Below are 18441 nucleotides of genomic sequence, written 5' to 3' on the forward strand. Positions count from 1 at the left end.
CATACATCGATAGGGTGGTGAAAGTTGCCAAGGAGTGCCGCTCTGGTCAACATAGTAGGCTATGCAATCAAGACAATAATGGTACTAGCAGTAATGCAGAGAAATCAGACTTTCTGCCGGTAACTAAAAACGAAGTAAAGAAAGCGTTCGAAGGAATGAAAAGGTGGAGAATTGTAATGAAAGATATGCTAAGTACAAATTTGTTATTTCACTGTCATGGTCTCATAGAACTAATCAATGAACCAAGACAAGGTTATTACATTTAGATCTATGAATCACAGGCAACCCTTTGCTAGTTGTCAACTGCTGCAAGGCATTTATTAATACTTTTAGTAAAGTATATGGACAGGAACTGCACCTAAATAGATTACTCCATCTCTCTAAACCTTCCATTCAATTTCCTTTCCCATGCTGCAGTAGCTAGGGTATTCGACTCCTTTCTTTTGGTTATGTTGAAGAGGCGGGATAAAGCAGACGGCAGAATATCGTTTGCTTCTGGAAATATCAGAGGAAAGAACCTTTTCTCGCTCGTCGGACAAGCGCGTAATAATTATCACACCAGAAAGAGCTTAAACTCTATGCACGCTGTGGTGCTCTATGACCTGCAGTCCTTAAAAGTACACGGGAATCGAGACCCCATTTACAATGGTGAATGTCTAGGTGTCGGCAGCGATCAGATGAATGCGTACATCATGAAAGGTGAGGACAATTCTCAAGACGCATGTGCGCCAGCACCATGCACAGGCGCTAAGTTTGCGTACAAGAGTTGGAAAAGTGTGACTGAATTTCATTTAATTCTGGGATGTGCACCTGCCATCTCGAATGTTTAGGGACTCCACCCACCGCAATACCAGTGGCAGAATTTACAAGTTCTGATGACAGATTCGAACTCGCCCAAATAGTAAAACTGGTCTCAAAAAAACTTTGTTGGGTGTTGAAGACCATTGCTAAACAGAAGAAAGTTAAAGCACTAGTACGGAATGCTTTTATCTGTGGTGCATTACCTGAAAAAAAAAAAAAAAACTACACCTCGCTTGTAAAGGAGAAGACTTTCCTCACATGTGGGCGTAATAAAATGCACTAAAGTTTGAAAACTTCTATTCTCGACTACTGTGCCCAAGGACGCGGAATCGAATCCCGGCCTCGGCGGCCGCTTTTCGATGGAGGCGAGAAGATGGGCGCCAGTGTGCTGTGCGATGTCATTGCACGTTAAAGGACCCCAAGTGGTCCAAGTTACCGGAGTCCTCCACTACGGCGTCTCAAATAGCCTGAGTCGCTTTGGGACGTTAAACCCTAATAAAATGAAAACTCCTATTTTTAAATACATCCATTAAGCCAAGAGAATTGATTGCAGAAATTAGTTTAATTATTCATGGCTTATTGTGCACGTTTCATGTTTTTAAGGCAGTTCACATATATCACCGACAACGTCAATTTGCATTTCTTTGGTTGCATGCATAAATATAATCAACTGCCTAAAATATTGCTTATTTGTTTACTGCATTACGACTGCAAGGATGAATACAATTTAGGCCTAAGAAATAGGGTTTGTATACGATATGATGTATCCGGAAACTTGGCGTTTTCCCTCAGCGACTCTGTAGTGCTCCACAGAATGGTTCAAGTAATCACATTTCCCCACATTCGTGCCTTAATGCAATACTACGGGCTGTAGGGGGCATACATGCTGTGCCGCCGCCCGGCTCCCTACGATGTCCAATACCGCAAGGTGGGACGATGAACTTGCCTTCGTCCGTGGCCGCAAAGCTGCCACTTCTCCTCTCCTTCTTCTTCCTCACTCTGCTCCTTCTCCTCTCTCTCTCTCTCTCTCTCTCTACGAAAAAGCCGTTTGCCATGATGTACGCTACTTTGTTCGGCTCGCGCATTACAGCAGTGCAGTCGCCCTTGTGTTTCTGTGTGTTCGTGCTGTTGTAGCGACGATAAGTTATGTTAGCACTTATTCACTATGAGAATGAGCATAAGCGCTGTGTTGTCCGTGAGGAAACAGTCCGCAACTTCTCGCCGCGAAACACAGAAGACCTCAAACCGTACAAAGTTGTACGAGGTATTCTTGGACGGCGAAGAGAGTGCACGAGACGGCTACTATAATGCGCACATAATTCACATGACAGGTAAGCTTCTCTTTGCTACGAAGTGTTTTGATTTGGCTTCAGAACCGAGATATGATTCGTGATGCTGGTACCTAAACACAGAAGCGGAAGAAGACGAAATGGAGGTGTGGAGGCGAAAGCATAGGAGGCCTAGCCGGAAACGCACTGAGGAGCCTGCGAGGAAAAAAGGTATGTGAAATCGTGCTTATCTTTTTTCTACATTTAGCAGCTGCGACAACGAATGTAGTTTCTAACATTGCAGCAAATTGAAAATGTATATTGACTCCTGGTTTCTTAATGAAAAGTGCCAAAACGCCGAGTTCATTTGGGGAGCTGCGATATTGAGACTAGTTCATTTGCTACTTGGCAGCGATATTGAGACTAACCCCGGACCTATGACCAAAGCTCAGGACGACAAGCTTGAATATCTGGCGGAGGTAGCTACGCGTATAGACGCTGCTCATGCAAGCATCCTCGAAACTGTTAACAAAGCTCTAAGTATTCATATTACGCTTAAAACCGAGATGGAAGCCCTAAGCAAGCGAGTCCAGGAACTCAAAGGTCGAATCGTCGTCAGATGTCCATGCCGCCAGGAATGTGGATCAAGGAATTTGTAAAATACAGGTCAAAATTGACCTTGAAAACCGCTCTCGTAGGTCAAACGTACTTTTCTTTGGTCTCGAGGATTCCGATGAGTCTGAAAATTGGGAAGCCTCGGAACGTCTCGTTAGCGTCTTTTGTACCGAGATGCTTGGTGCCACTGCTTCTTCCATTTCTAGAGCTCATCGGCTGGGTCGTTTTTCGACTGACAAATGTCGTCCTATAACTGCTAAATATTATAACAAGGATGTAGAAGCAGTCATAAGTATGGGCTTCAAACTAAAAGGCAAAAATTTCAGCATTTCGCGGGACTATTCCGAGGCCGTCCGTGTCAAACGTCGCAAGCTACTGCAGTTTTGTAAAACGGTTAAAGAAGTTTCAACAAGCTTTTTATCAATGATGACATGTCTGAATGGGACACTGATGCTAATCATGCGGTGTGCGTCTCGCGGCGCAGTGCGGATGGACATTGTTCACGTAGTCAGTCGCTCGGCAGTTCATTACAGTCTTCAAGCCAACGTCCACCTACACGTGTGAACACTGTGTGCTTTCTACACACTAACATTCGAAGTGTCTTGGTCTTGCCGAAAAGCGTTGCTCTGTCATCACTCATTGATTCATGCTCTGCATCACTGGTAACTCTTACCGAAACGTGGCTTAATGATACCGTTCATGATGATTGCATTTTAGTACAGGGGTCATTCTTTAATTTTTTTAGGTGCGATAGGAACTCTCGTAGGGTAGGCGGCGTCCTTCACGCTATCAGAAAGGAATTTATTGTTATTCCAGTCACTGTTATTTCATTTCTCGAGAGCGTTTTAGTCTCAGTGCGGTGCGGAGCAACTAACATTATAATCGGTGTTTTTTATCGTCCCCCTGACCTAGTGAGTGGCTTTTCGCAAGAATTTTCTCGAATTCTGAGGCAGATATGTAAGCGCTTTCGCAACAGTAAGTTGATCATCTTCGGCGACTTTACCTTTCCAAGCATTAACTGGAACTCATTAGCAGTCCCTCCCAGTAACACTGAAGCTCATGTTTTTCTCCACTCCTGTCTTGATTTTTTGTTAACGCAGCTCGCTAATTTGCCTACGCGATCCTCAACTGGTTCTGCTAACATTTTGGACCTTGTGTTGTTAACCGATCCCAACATCTGCTCAGACTTAAATCACCAGGATGGGCTTTGTGACCATGCCATTATAACTGGCAATCTTTCTTGCTCTTTCAACGAAACGAACATAAGAACAAAACAAATCCGATGCTACAATAAAGGCGACTATGTGTCTATTAATAACAAACTGCATCTCTTTTCTCTGGAGTTCCTGAATGATTTGTTATCTCGCTCTGTTGAATAAAATTGGACACTTTTCAAAGATACTCTCACTGACCTTATAAATAACTTCATCCCAGTAGTTACAATCGGAGAATAAATGTGCACCTTGGTTCAACCAACAGCTTCGTCGACTAAGTATAAAAAGAAGCGCCTTTACAGGCAAGCAGATGAGAACCATATTTCGAGTGCGTGCTAAAAATACAAGGAATGCGATAAGCTTTACCAAACGTCTCTCAAGTCAACCGGGCACCACGTTTTCATTAAGGACTTGCAAATAACCCTCGCCGTTTCTGGAAAGTGATAAACCCAAATAGGAATCCCGATATAATTCTTACTGATAATGATGGGATTCCAGTTCCTGAAGCCAACTGCGTTCAGCTATTTAACGACGCGTTCTCTTCCGTTTTCACTATTGAAGACACCTCGTCAGCGCCCAGCTTAAATAATTTTCCTAACATATCTAGGTCCGAAATATTAGTCAGTCAAACTGGTATATTATGTCTACTTAATAATCTTAAGATTTCTACCACTTCTGACCAACATGGCTTTAATCATAAAATACTTAAAAGCACATCGCACTCCATTTGCTCAATAATAACTGCCCTTGTTCTCTCAATCATTATCATCGGGTCTCACACCTCATGACTGGCGTGTTGCCAAAGTAATACCGATCTTCAAAACCGGTGATCGTTCTTCTCCGCTTAATTATCGCCCTATCTCACTAACTAATACTTTCTGCAAACTTCTTGAACACGTCATTCACAGTCAAATTTTTAAGTACTTTGAAAACAAATTTTCAAATACCAGCACGGTTTTCGAAAGGGCTTCTCTTGTGACACACAACTCGCCGGTTTCGTTCATGATTTGCATTCATCCATTGATGCTGGTGGTCAAATTGATGCCGTTTTTCTCGAGTTTTCAAAAAGCTTTCGACCGTACGTGTTCCTCATCATAGGCTAATACTCAAACTAACTCAGTTGAATATTCACCCTATTGTTTTTACTTGGATTGCGGACTTCCTCAGCGCTAGACTTCACTTCACTCCATTAATAGCTACAACTCCACTGACTCTAAACTCACTTCTGAGGTACCACAGGGAGCGTCCTCGGCCCACTCCTTTTTTTAAATATATATTAATGATCTACCCAACTCTGTGTCTTCTCGAATTAGGCTCTTTGCCGATGACTGCGTAATATACCGAAATATTTCTTCTATCACTGACCAACAATGTTTCCAAACTGACCTTGATGCAGTAACCCCATTGTGCACAGCTTGGCTTATGCCACTTAATACTTCCAAAACTAAGCTTTTGTCTTTCACTCGCAGCGCTCGCATTCCCACAACCTATTTTCTAAATAACAACTCTGTCGAACTTGCTACTACCTACAAGTATCTTGGAGTTCATCTGCAATCTGGCTTAACATCGCACAACCACATTAATATAACTTTAGCATCCGCCAACCGCTCACTCGGCCTTCTAAAGCACAACCTCAGACAGGCCCCCCTCCCCACCTGAAGAAACTAGCGTTCCTCACGCTCATTAGTCCGAATATTAAATATGCATCAGCCATCTGGGATCCTGAACAAGCCTACCTCATAGCTAACATTGAGTCCTTGCAAAACCGTGCTGCGCGTTTTATTTATTCTGACTACTCACACACTACCAGTGTCACTGCCCTAAAAAATCGCGCCGAATTAGAAGACTTGTCTTTCCGCCGCAAACTATCACGGCTAGCCCTTTTCCATAAACTGTATCGCCATACATCGCTCCACCACGATTTTTTCCTATCACCATCAGCCTTCTTTCCACGGCTCGACCATCCGCACAGAGTTAAGCGAATCGCGTGTCGTTGATCTGCATTTGCGAAGTCATTCATACCACGCACTATCATAGAGTGGAATGATCTACCAGCACACACAGCCATTGAATCCAACGCCTCCACATTTCGTGATCTCATCCGCAGCGACGTTGACATTCGAAATGCACTTTTTTTTGCCAATACGTACACGCTGTAGTACGTTCATTTCTCTCATGCTTTTTATTGCTTTCTTAAACATATACTTTGTATTCTTCCTATAGCGTGTTTCTTTATCCTCTGGTGCTTAATTATTTTCCCATGTTATATTTAGCCTGTTTATTGTTTATTTGCTTTTTAATAATGTTCCTGTTACATGTTTTTTTACACGGACCCCCCCCCCCCCCCTATGTAATACCCTCAAATGAGGGCCTTTAGGGGTATGTTGAATAAATAAAAAAATAAATATATTTAAGTCGGCCCAGAATAACAATGCCTGTCCACACATACGAGTCATGAAAATGTTTCTCCGCCATGAACCTGCGCACCGTCTGTTATATAGTCTACAAAAATATATCCACTGTAACATGCGCGGCTACAACCTTTATAAAAATATTTACGTCACTTCTGGCACACAGACTGCATGAACAACCCGAAGCGACTGGCATAACTGTTAAAAATATGAAGGGTTCAAACCGTGACTGTGCCTACACTGCTTATACCAGAAGAGTTTGCACGCTCCTATTTGCGTCCTTTTACCTTGACCGTTCTTAGGAGCTTTCTTTAGAATCTATTGAGAAAGGGAACATGGTCCAGCTATTTCTTGAGTGGTTTGTGCAGAGTGGCAGGCAGCAAGCATGCATGCTGACAGATTTGTTGCCGAAGAAAACTGTGATTGCTGATGCGGGAAAAGCACGTGCAACGGCACAGGGTGTAAGCGCGGAGTGGGCAGAGGTACTGTAGGAGAGGGCTCAAATCAACACCACCTATACTCCGTTTCATACATCAAGTGCAACACTACCAAAGCTACCGCTCTTGTTTGCGCTCTCCGCATCCGCGATGAAAAATAGTGCCTGCTCTTGACGAGAGAAAATAATAGTTGGTTTGCCTGCAAGCTTAATACATTTTACATTTCCCATCAACTTCATAAAAAGCACCTTTTTTAGAAAGAAAGTATGGAATTTGGTGAATTTGTATGTTTTTTATGTCGTTTTTGTTCGTGCCGCGCTTTCGCTGCCTCGCAACTCGCCAGCTGTGCCACTAGATGGCGCTGGCTGTGCTTCCGCGCTGCGCATCTCTTTTTGAGAAAATTGTTCGTTGGTGTGCATTTTTTCTATAAGATCCGCCCTGCAAAGATGTCAAGGCATGCCAAGCAAGTTATTGGAAACTTGTATGCTCGGAATAGAGCCCGTTTCCGCAGGAACTACTCGGCTACAGAACGAGCGCGTAGTGATACGCCTCCTGCTTTTTTTCTTACGGATTACTTGCGTAGCTTTCGCTGCGTTCCACCTGATGTATGAAACGGAGTATAGCTCAAATATGTATACCCTCTTCACGGAGGCGACATGACCTCTGCAAAGAAAGGCAACACAATTCACAGAGTGGCGGGGAAACGGGCGCAATGAGGCACCCCACCCCAGCCGCACCTGCAAGCCCCTCCAGCTGTGGCATTGAGAGGATGACTCTTTGGATGCTCAGATATCCAAGAGCAGCGCAGGTGTTGTCTTCTTCCTTGTCCTTTGTCTCCGCGCTGTTTTTCCTTAAAAATATGTACCAACTAGCTCAACTTTCCGTGATATCCAAGAGACGGGAAGGTTTGTGGCTGATGCATGCCCTTTTCCTCACCCTCCCTCACATTTCTGTCGTGCCAGAAATGCGCTGGGATTTCTTCACTTTATTTTGGGGGGGGGGGGGGGGGGTTCGCTCTCTGGCGGCGGGAACGCGGGGTCTGTAAGAGGAGTCTGACCTCCAAGAGTGAGCCGTTGTTCTCACACACAGACATCCTATATTAGTTTGTTGTTGTTACTAGCCTAACCCCCTTGACTAGTAATTAGTATTACCGCATTCCCACCGATGCGGTTTTACACAGTAGCCACTTAACGGTTAAAGATGGCAGTCGCTGCATTCGTTACTAACTTTTCAGGCTCCACTGCTCCAGAACAAATGGGCCACACCAGCGCGTGAGAAGCGGTTGCTTGGTTCTCGTGGAGGCAGAAGAAACTGAAATGCCTGCTTTGCAATGGTGCAAGCGTGTTAGAACGGAGTTGCTTTTGGCCTGTTGTGTGAAAATAAGGAAAGCAAGCGTACGCTCAGCTTTGCTACCAGTGGCAGTGAGCCGACAAGCGCCGAGGGCAGCTATCATAGGGAAAGCTGTCAGGAAAAAAAAATTACATTACGGAAAATTTATCGGAAATAAATGGAATGGGGGTTTCTTAATCTCCAACTTCGCAAATCATATTTATTTTCTAAAGTCAGTATTAGTCCTTTAGAAAGACTCTTAATAACTAATTATTAATTTCAAAAGAAAACTTTGCATATGGTGCGCAGGTCTCCCTGGCCTACCTCAAATAATGTATTTTCTAACCCTGGGCCAAAGTTAGTTTGGGCATATCTGCATGGTCTTAGTCTTTGCAGCAGCGGTTGCCTATTAAAAATAATGCTTTCAAAGGTAGGTAAAGACGGAAGTCCACTGATGGCAGATACCAAAAACAGTGTAGTGAGACTGCAGCACACCCGCCACAGTCTGGGCGGCCAAACACTAAATTATAAAACTACAAATTAAATGTTATGTGACATCATCGCAAGAATAATAAATATTTTGATAAATTGTTTTATGAAACAATAAGGCTTTTAATAAACGCGTCTTTTCTTTACCTTTAAATCTGCAACACTCTTAATGCGCCCTCTCCTAATGTTACATATACTTTGGTGAGGCTTTGCAGGCTTTGTTAGGTGTTTGTGAAGAAGGCAAGGTGACGCTGTCTGCTATGCTGCTCCCATAAATTGTACAAATAGTTCGCTTGTCTCAAATGTGCCGACTGCAAGGTTATCGGCTAACATGCAAGTTACCTCTCAGGCGTTACTGTTTGGTAGGATGCTTCCTAGTTTTGTAAATCCACCGTCTTGTATTTCTACGTGTGGCCACCGCCGTCTTGTCGCGCTGTTATGGCATGCTTTTCATTCCTTTCAGAGTGCTTCTAAAACTGAGCTGAGGGCATGCAAACGACTGATGTGCAGTGAAACATGGAGGACTTCACTATCGGTGTCGAACTACATTATTTCCTGCTGAACTCTCTCACGTGAGCTCCCGTCTTGTCGGCTTTACGTATGCGCATTGGTCACATATATGTTGCTCGGCTGTTTTGTACATTTTGCTAGTATGCTTGACCATCGTATTCATGGGGTTGATATAATAAAACATCGATACATACGAACTGTACAATTGTTCGACGCCATATTGCGCATTGCGCGGTTACGCCAGCGCTTTACATGCCGTACGTAGTAAGTGCGCTGAGCCGGCTGAGCTCATCCTTTCCAAAGAGGTGCTGGTTCGCTCCCTTCCTGTGACGCCTTCTTTGCCAGCTTTTATTAAAGGCCCCCTCAACAATAATACGGTCGGGCCTATTCTGCGATCAGTAGCTGAATGCAGGGCTGTTCTCGCCTAGCCTGGGCAGAGACGCGTGAGTTACCTGGGGATGGGATCCGGTAGAAACGTGCCCGTTTGCAAAGTAGCAAAAACATTACAAGGGTTTAACGCTGCTGAACCAAATATTGAGCGAAAGCATTAGCTGCGGGTGACCGAGCGTTTTTCTTTTCCTCTTTTTCTTCTCTCTCAGCCCACATATAAAGCCCCGCTTTAACCAAGCCGTATGAACGTGCCTTAGTGGCCTATAGGGGTAACGTGAATGCCAGGGTCCTAGAAGGCTGATTCTGACATAACCGTCCCATGTGAAACGAGAGACCCAAGTTGGCAGCTCCTGCCGACCGCTTGAGTCGGTAGCCCAGCTCTCACCCTAGTTAAAATAGTTTAAGGCGCAAAAAACAGACAAACACAAAGGTAAGTAACGGGACGAAGCGCCATCGTCCCGTCACTTACCTTTGTGTTTGTCTGTTTTTTGCGCCTTAAACTATTTTAATTATGAACCAAAACCAACTAGCCCAGCAGCAAGTGCTTTTAGTCTCACCCTAGTGTCACGTGGGGTGTGATGTCACAGCGTCACGTGGGTAACACGTGGCTAGCGGCCGCGCTACGCTGAAGGCTCGAAACGTAGAGTAGTATTGCTTTCGCAATAAAGCTTCACGTCAGTGAGCTGACCACGCACTCCTAGTAACACTCGGTATCGCAAGATCTGCCCTGAGGACCCAGGTACAAGACATGGGTGGACGCGGCAGCATTGCTCTCTCTTTTAGAGCATTAAAAGGAAGTGGAGGAGTAAATGTCGCATAGAGTCGCGCGCAAAGCCCGCGTCTTTCTCCAGTGGGGCTACTCATTTTTTTCATTTTTCGCTTCGACGGCTGACACAGTGGACGGTTGTAAACATGTTTTTTTATCGGTGCTTCCGAAAGCGAGAAATTATTATTAATTGATAGACTGTAGCACTACGCCCCGCTTTAGGTCCTAAAAAACGAGCAGCAGACATTGTTTTCAAACAGCGCTTATGGCAACCTCTGAAACATAAAAAAAAGACAAAAAAAAAGAACACGAACACGGAATCGTTACTCCAAGGCGAGAGGCAAGTGACAGGTAGCTTGAGGGACCCGAGGTAGCACATCTTGCGTTGTTTAGAGTGCAAAGAATAATGCGGAAGCCCTGATGTCTCTGCCCCTGTTGTTCAATTCAAGAGACAGGAAAGGTGCAGTCTCTTGGAGAGAATCATTGATATGTGTGTACATAGCGACGGCTCCTTCAGGCGCCGGCTGAGGAGCGAGCTGTTCTTCCCTTTGTGACCTCTCAATTGGAAAGGGCCCAGCCAACCCTTTGACGACAGACGTTTCATGCCCCCCCCCCCCTTTTGCCCTTGTTTTCACCAAGGTTAACGAAACTAACCATGCGCTTCAGTTCAGTGAGGACTACTGTACACAGGATGCTACCGGCGCCGGGGTTCCCTACAATGCCAAAAAACATGCCGCCTTACTCTTTGGTTCATACCAACAGCGGCCACGGGAGGTTAGTTCGCTGCAGCGGCGCTGCTGTTCGGGAAAAAAAATAACCTAGGTCATAGACAAGAAGCCGAGGCATCGCATTCTTGCAACAGTTTTCTCTCTCCATGAGACGAACAGCGAGCAAATTGCAATTGAATTGAGCGATGCATGCGGGAAGTACGTGGTCGAAATTAAAGGCGTTGTGTACGACGTGAGGCTGGACGTGAGTTTTATTCGTTTGCGATGGATCATTTCTTCACAGTGTGTATAATTCAATTTCGAGCATCGCGTGTGTGCGCGTTCCACGCTCTGCTTTGCTTGCCGTGTAGTCATCGGCCCGGATTAAAGCCGATCACGAGGGATGAACAGAAGAAAACAGATGCGGATCGAGTGGCGATTCCTAACCGCAACAGAGCTTGTTCCTATTCTCTTTTCAGTGCTTTTTTATGCTGTTTTCGTGCTGTGCGAACATAGAAAACTTTAAGCAATCGCTGCTCCGTTCACCTTGCACGCGGTACTGTTTCCTTTCACTCAAGCATAAATTTTACAAGGATTGAAAGGAACGTGGTTCTTTGGCGAAAAAGGAAATGGATTTTGCTACTGATAAAAACTTTTTGCTTGTTTTGCGTAAATCGGCGATGTTATCGGAGAACAGCGCTGGCAGTATTCGCAGGTTCCACTGAAAGTCGAATATTTGGTTTGGTTTGGCAAAACTTTATTTCCCACAGTAGGGGTCCTGGAGGACACTCGGCTAGGCGCCAGGTGTAGAGGGCAGCTCCCACGTCGGAACAGAGAGCCCGAAGCTCTCCGCCGCCGCGCGGGCCTCCTGGACAGCCCGAAGCTGATCATGAAGTGAAGCACTTTTTAACGCTCTGTCCCAATGTTCCTTGTTCTTGGCGTAGGCGTCGCTCGATGCACAACCACACAGCATATGGTTTAAGTCTACACGGTCACTGCACCGTTCACACACATGTTGTCCGTCGTAGTCTGGGTCGATGTGCTTCATGCGCCAGGGGTTGGGGTATGAGTTCGTTTGGAGCAAGCGTAACGTGACTGATTGGCTGCGGGTTAATTTCTTATCCGGGAGGGGAAATGCTCGTCTGCCTAGATAAAAGTGCTTAGTGAGCTCGTTGTACGTGAATAATTGATCTCTGTACTAGATATGTGGAGTAGCAGGGGAAACCGGAGGGACGCGGTCGATGAGTCCTCGCGCCGCCTCGTGTGCGATCTCATTGAGATTCCGCAGGCTGCCCTAAGCTGCCCTAAGCTAAGATTCCCTAAGCTGCCCATGTGTGCCGGGAACCATACGATGGAGTGATCGGTGATGTTACTTCCGCCTAAGATCCGTAGCGTCGTCTTGTCTATCCCGCCCTTGGCGAAAGCTCGAGTGGCTGCTCTAGAGTCGCTGTATACAGTTGTGAAGTCCGAGTCTTTTAGAGCTAGTGCTATCGCTGCTTGTTCAGCTACCTCTGGCTTCTTGGTGTAAAGTGTGAGTGAGTTGCGCGTACGCCCGTGTCCGTCGACTACTGCTACCGAGTAGGCATGCTTTCCCGGTATGTACGCTGCATCCACGAAAGCTGTCTGGTCGGGGAACTATGCCGCGTCCGCAGCGAGGGCTTTGGCGCGGGCGAGCCTTCTTCCTTGATTGTGGATCGGGTGTACGTTTCTTGGGAAGGGGGACACTTTGATCGCTTCTCGCACGACTTTAGGTAACTGCAGGACGTTGTCCTTTTCTACTATGGTGTTCAGGCCGAGCTTAACGAGAATCTCTCTGGCCGCTTTGGTGCTTGATAGGCGTGCAATCTGTGCCGTGTGCTGTGCCTCGATGATTTCGGCAAGGGTATTGTGCACTCCTAGCTGTAAGAGTAGTTCAGTGGAGGCATTATAGGGGAGCCCCAACGCTGTCTTGAAAGCCCGGCGTATGTGTACCTCAAGCCTTCTCTGATGTTCCTTTTTCCAGTTGAGCATTGCAGCCACGTATGTGATGTGACAGAGTACAAAAGCATGGACCATTTGAATAGCGTTGTCCTAGCTCAGTCCCCTGTGCCTATTCATGATGCGCCGAAACATCCGGATCGCGTTTGCAATCTTGATCGTGATGCTGTCAAGCATCACCCAGTTGGACCCGTTGCTTTGGATGATTAGTCCTAGAATTCGTATTTTATCGACCGTGGGTATGCGATTTCCATCCCTGTCGTGTAACTCTATGCATGGTGTGTGGTGTCGGCGCCAGTCGTTGGACGGGCGGCCTGGTCTTGGGGGGGTGGTAGATGAGTAGCTCGGATTTTCGAGAAGAGCAGCGAAGTCCCATTGGGGCAAGATGGGCCTCGGTAACCGTGATGGCTTCTTGCATGCGCGCTTCTAATTCGGCATCGCTGCCACCGGTGCTCCAGATGGTAACATCGTCTGCGTATATGGTGTGCTCCACATCAGCAATTTCACCCAATGCGCGAGCAAGCTTTGTCATCGCCAAATTAAATAAGAATGGTGAAAGCACTGAGCCTTGTGGTGTTCCCTTATTGCCCAGATTAAAGCTCTCCGAGACGTGTTCGCCTATCTGGATAGTGGCCGTTCGATCCTGCAGAAACGCCTTGACGTAGTGCTAGAAGCGTGTTCCGAGATTGTGGTCAGATATGGCTTTGAGAATGGCTTGATGTTGGATTTTGTCAAAAGCTTGCTCCACGTCGAGTCCCAGTAGCGCCTTGGTGTCTCGTGTGGGGCGATCCAACAGACTTTTCTTGATGCGTAGCATAGCGTCTTGCGTTGAGAGACCTAGCCTAAAGCCAATCATATTGTAAGGGAAGTACTCCTTTTCTTCTACGTATTCCGATAGTCTATTCAGGATGACGTGTTCGGCTAGCTTTCCTAGGCAGGACGTCAGTGAGATCGGCCTTAGGTTGGGTAGGCCCAGCGGCTTGCCCGGTTTTGGGATGAGGATCGTATTGGCATGCTTCCACTCTGCAGGTAGTTGGCTTTGCGCTGGCAGAGGCTGCATCAAAATTATATGCGTATGTGCAATTTTGTCGAAAAAGCTCTCAATGTAAGCGCTGGTGTGTTTCACAGTACAAGCACGCTGTGCGCGGTAGAAAATACCCGACGCAGGGGTGGCTGGTTTCCTATGCAAAACATTCGTCTACTTAGCCGGGGCGTGGAGCTGCAGCTGCGACTTGTAGCATCTCGGCACGAACGGCGGAAGAGACGCGCGCCGAGAGCAACCAGGAGAAAATTTTCGGCTCTCAGAATTTTAACATGAAGTGGACGCTCACGCCAATGTATATGTGCGCCTACCTGGTGTTCAGTGGTCCCGCTTTTCGCCTAATTTAACAGTATATACGTCGTCGCATATGGCCACTCAGATAAGCTGAATGCAGAGGATCATCTTTGGAACGGGGTTATACACCTATAGGACTCATTTCATTGAACCTTATGTTAACTTTATTTTTTAGAACAACGATCGTGGTCATCGATTTTTAATTCAGTAAATTGTTAAGAAGCCCTTGCGATAGCATTTTTCATTACCGTGATCGCCTGCTAACGGGAGTAATTCCAGATTTATAACGAAAAAAGGTGCAACTTCTTGGATAACATAAAAGCTGCTACTGGGCTTAGCTGTCGCCAACGTCGCCGTAAAATGCAGTGCATACTCCGAATTTAGTGCGCATGCGGTAGCTGCTGCGTGCAATCATTGCACAGAAAGAATGACGGGGGGGATATGTGCATTTCATTTCTTACAAAGTATGCACACGGTGTGCAAGCTAACTTTAACCAAGGATTAAAAAATTAAATTACTAAAATGAGGTATGCCAGGGAAACCACTTGCATACAGCTACCAGCCGTCTGGCGCACCACGGCATTTTTTTTCAATGAACTGGCTAGCAATTAAAAGCATTTTGCTAACATAAATGTGATATGCAAATTCAAGATCACTTCATGAACCCCAATTCCGCTTATTTCGAAAGCCTCACATGCACCTTTTTCCGAGCTCCAATGAAAGCCCGTGAAATACCAAAAACTATCGCGTAGCTAGCGCATTTTGCGCGTCACGATTCTGGTGCTCCCACAGCGAACGAAATAAGCTGCGGCCGTGACTCAGCGATTCAGTTCAAGCGGTAGGCTGTTATGTTGGCGATTGCTGCAGCGAGCGCGGCGAGCTCACTCGTCACCTCCGAGATTCTAAAGTCTCACTGCAACTTGCTCCGTCACTGGGTGACGCGGTCAAAGGAACCAACGCAGACACTGTCTGTCGCTGCAACGGGTCCACCGCCGCCGCTGATTTCATTCGCTCAAATAACGACGGTTGAGAGCAGCACAATCATACCGTGAGAATGCGCCAGTCACGTGATCGTTTTTTTTTTTTTTTGGCGGGCTTTCTTAGGAGATTGAAAAAAATATATATACACGTGAGGCTTTCTTTATCGGAAATAAATGGAATGGGGGTTTCTTAATCTCCAACTTCGCAAATGATATTTATTTTCTAAAGTCAGTATTAGTCCTTTAGAAAGACTCTTAATAACTAATTAATTAATTGCAAAAGAAAATTTTGCATATGGTGCGCAAGTCTCCCTGGCCTACCTCAAATAATGTATTTTCTAACCCTTGGCCAAAGTTAGTTTGGGCATATCTGCATGGTGTTAGTCTTTGCAGCAGTGGTTGCCTATTAAAAATAATGCTTTCAATTGTAGGTAAAGACGGAAGTCCACTGATGGCAGATACCAAAAACAGTGTAGTGAGACTGCAGCACACCCGCCACAGTCTGGGCGGCCAAACACTAAATTATAAAACTAAAAATTAAATGTTATGTGACATCATCGCAAGAATAATAAATATTTTGATAAATTGTTTTATGAAACAATAAGGCTTTTAATAAACGCGTCTTTTCTTTACCTTTAAATCTGCAACACTCCTACTGCGCCCTCTCCTAATGTTACATATACTTTGGTGAGGCTTTGCAGGCTTTGTTAGGTGTTTGTGAAGAAGGCAAGGTCACGCTGTCTGCTATGCTGCTCCCATAAATTGTAAAAACAGTTCGCTTGTCTCAAATGTGCCGACTGCAAGGTTATCGGCTAACATGCAAGTTACCTCTCAGGCGTTACTGTTTGGTAGGATGCTTCATAGTTTTGTAAATCCGCCGTCTTGTATTTCTACGTGTGGCCACCGCCGTCTTGTCGCGCTGTTATGGCATGCTTTTCATTCCTTTCAGAGTGCTTCTAAAACTGAGCTGAGGGCATGCAAACGACTGATGTGCAGTGAAACATGGAGGACTTCACTATCGGTGTCGAACTACATTATTTCCTGCTGAACTCTCTCACGTGAACTCCCGTCTTGTCAGCTTTACGTATGCGCATTGGTCACATATATGTTGCTCGGCTGTTTTGTACATTTTGCTAGTATGCTTGACCATCGCATTCTTGGGATTGATATAATAAAACATCGATACATACGAACCCTACAATTGTTCGACGCTATATTGCGCATTGCGCGGTTACGCCAGCGCTTTACATTACGTATACGTAGTAAGTGCGCTGAGTCGACTGAGCTCGTCCTTTCCAAAGAGGTGCTGGTTTGCTCCCTTCCTGTGACGCCTTCTTTGCCAGCTTTTATTAATGGGCCCCTCAACAATAATACGATTGGGCCTATTCTGCGATCAGTAGCTGAATGCAGGGCTGGTCTCGCCTAGCCTGGGCAGAGACGCGTGAGTCACCTGGGGATGGGATCCGGTAAAAACGTGCCCGTTTGCAAAGTAGCAAAAACATTACAAGGGTTTAACGCTGCGGAACCAAATATTGAGCGAAAGCATTAGCTGCGGCTGACCGAGCGTTCTTTTCTTGTCTTTTTCTTCCTCAGCCCACATTAAAGCCCCGCTTTAACCACCAACCCGCATGAACGTGCCTTAGTGGCCTATAGGGGTAACGTGAATGCCAGGGTCCTAGTAGACTGATTCTGACGTAACCGTCCCATGTGAAACGAGAGACCCAAGTCGGCAGCTCCTGCCAGCCTACACCGACCGCTTGAGTAGGTAGCCCAGCTCTCATCCTAGCGCCACGTGGGGTGTGACATCACAGCGTCACGTGGGTAAGACGTGGCTACCGGCCACTCTACGCTGAAGGCTCGAAACCTATAGTAGTATTGCTTTCGCCATAAAAATGTTCCCAATAGGCTGCAGTCAAAAGTGCTATAACGCAAAGCTTCACCTGGCCTGGCGCCCTGCTTATTGTGGATGAATTGCTTTTACCATCGCCGGCTTTTACTGATTTCACCCTGACACAACACCTCCCCACCCTTGTCAGTTTTTTATAACTCATGGCCACAAGACCCTGGCCAACACGAATTTGTCTTTTTATCAAGCGAGCTAAGGGAGGCAGGGCAATATAACCCATGCATTTCCGAGATCCTAGAAAGTGCTATCGGAAGCAGCAGTTCATCGCGTCGATGAGGCGAGGGACGTCGCTTCGTGGAAAAGCACGGGCAGCGAACTCTTTCCCACATTTTCGTTTGACATCTAGGCGAAAATGACGGCCAGGAGGCTTCGCCCATGCGTAGTAGAAATGCACGCCAAAAACTGTTACAGGCTAGCTTAGAAGTTTTTCGTTGCTAGCCTTGATTACGCAAGAAATCTGGAGTAGCGCAGGAGAAGAGTGATGATTAAAATAATACAAAAACGCCAGGCAGCTCGTTTGCGTGCCTATTTTACGTTTCCGTTCCTTTTCAGGCTGCTTTTACTGTTATGGACATTTGCAATTCCACTCCTCCTTGAGATTACGATTTTGAGGAAAAATATGTATTCATGTTCATGTCGTCTTCGGCTGCACAATTCGAGTGCTGCGAAAGACAGCAAATTTATACTCGGCAACTGCATTTTCAGTTTAACCTACACTGTGTGCTTTTACGCATGCGTGGACCTGTGGCTGTGTCAATAATTACGAGGAACTTTAGCGACTAAAGTAGTGAAAGGTGCAAGCCTGAGAAGTCTCATCTTGTCTAGCGTTCCTGCCATCTGCAATCACACACTTGAACGCGCGCCAAGGAACGCCACGCGACAGGAGCGATGGTGTACAGTCCAAGCGGACACTTGTCGGAGAAAGTGTGAAAGATACTGCGCCTTTCCCTTCCTGTAAACCAATTATAATTATATGTAGCACTGCAACGAATGCCGACAAGATGCTAGGGATGGGAGAGACCCTCTAATTTTTTCCAGTGCAGATTCTGCAGTGCTCCAGGAACCATTCCTTTTCTTTCTTTTTGTTTTTGCGGACGCTTTAGAACAGCTCAAACCGCACCGTGTGCAAAAAAAGTAAAGGCTCTGTAGAAAAAACAACGAACAAGAGCCTGCCCGCTGTCTCCGGCTTTTCACTTTCGGCCCCCTCAAGTTGGCCATTACAAAGCAACATGGAAAAAAGAGGCTTAGTCCTCTGCCCTGTGTTCACATAGGGTATGGAGAAAAAAAAAGCCAAAGGAATGGGTA

The sequence above is a fragment of the Amblyomma maculatum genome, chromosome 8 (assembly GCF_055883805.1).
Source record: "Amblyomma maculatum isolate TAMU_Amacu chromosome 8, ASM5588380v1, whole genome shotgun sequence".
NCBI lineage: Eukaryota > Metazoa > Arthropoda > Arachnida > Ixodida > Ixodidae > Amblyomma > Amblyomma maculatum.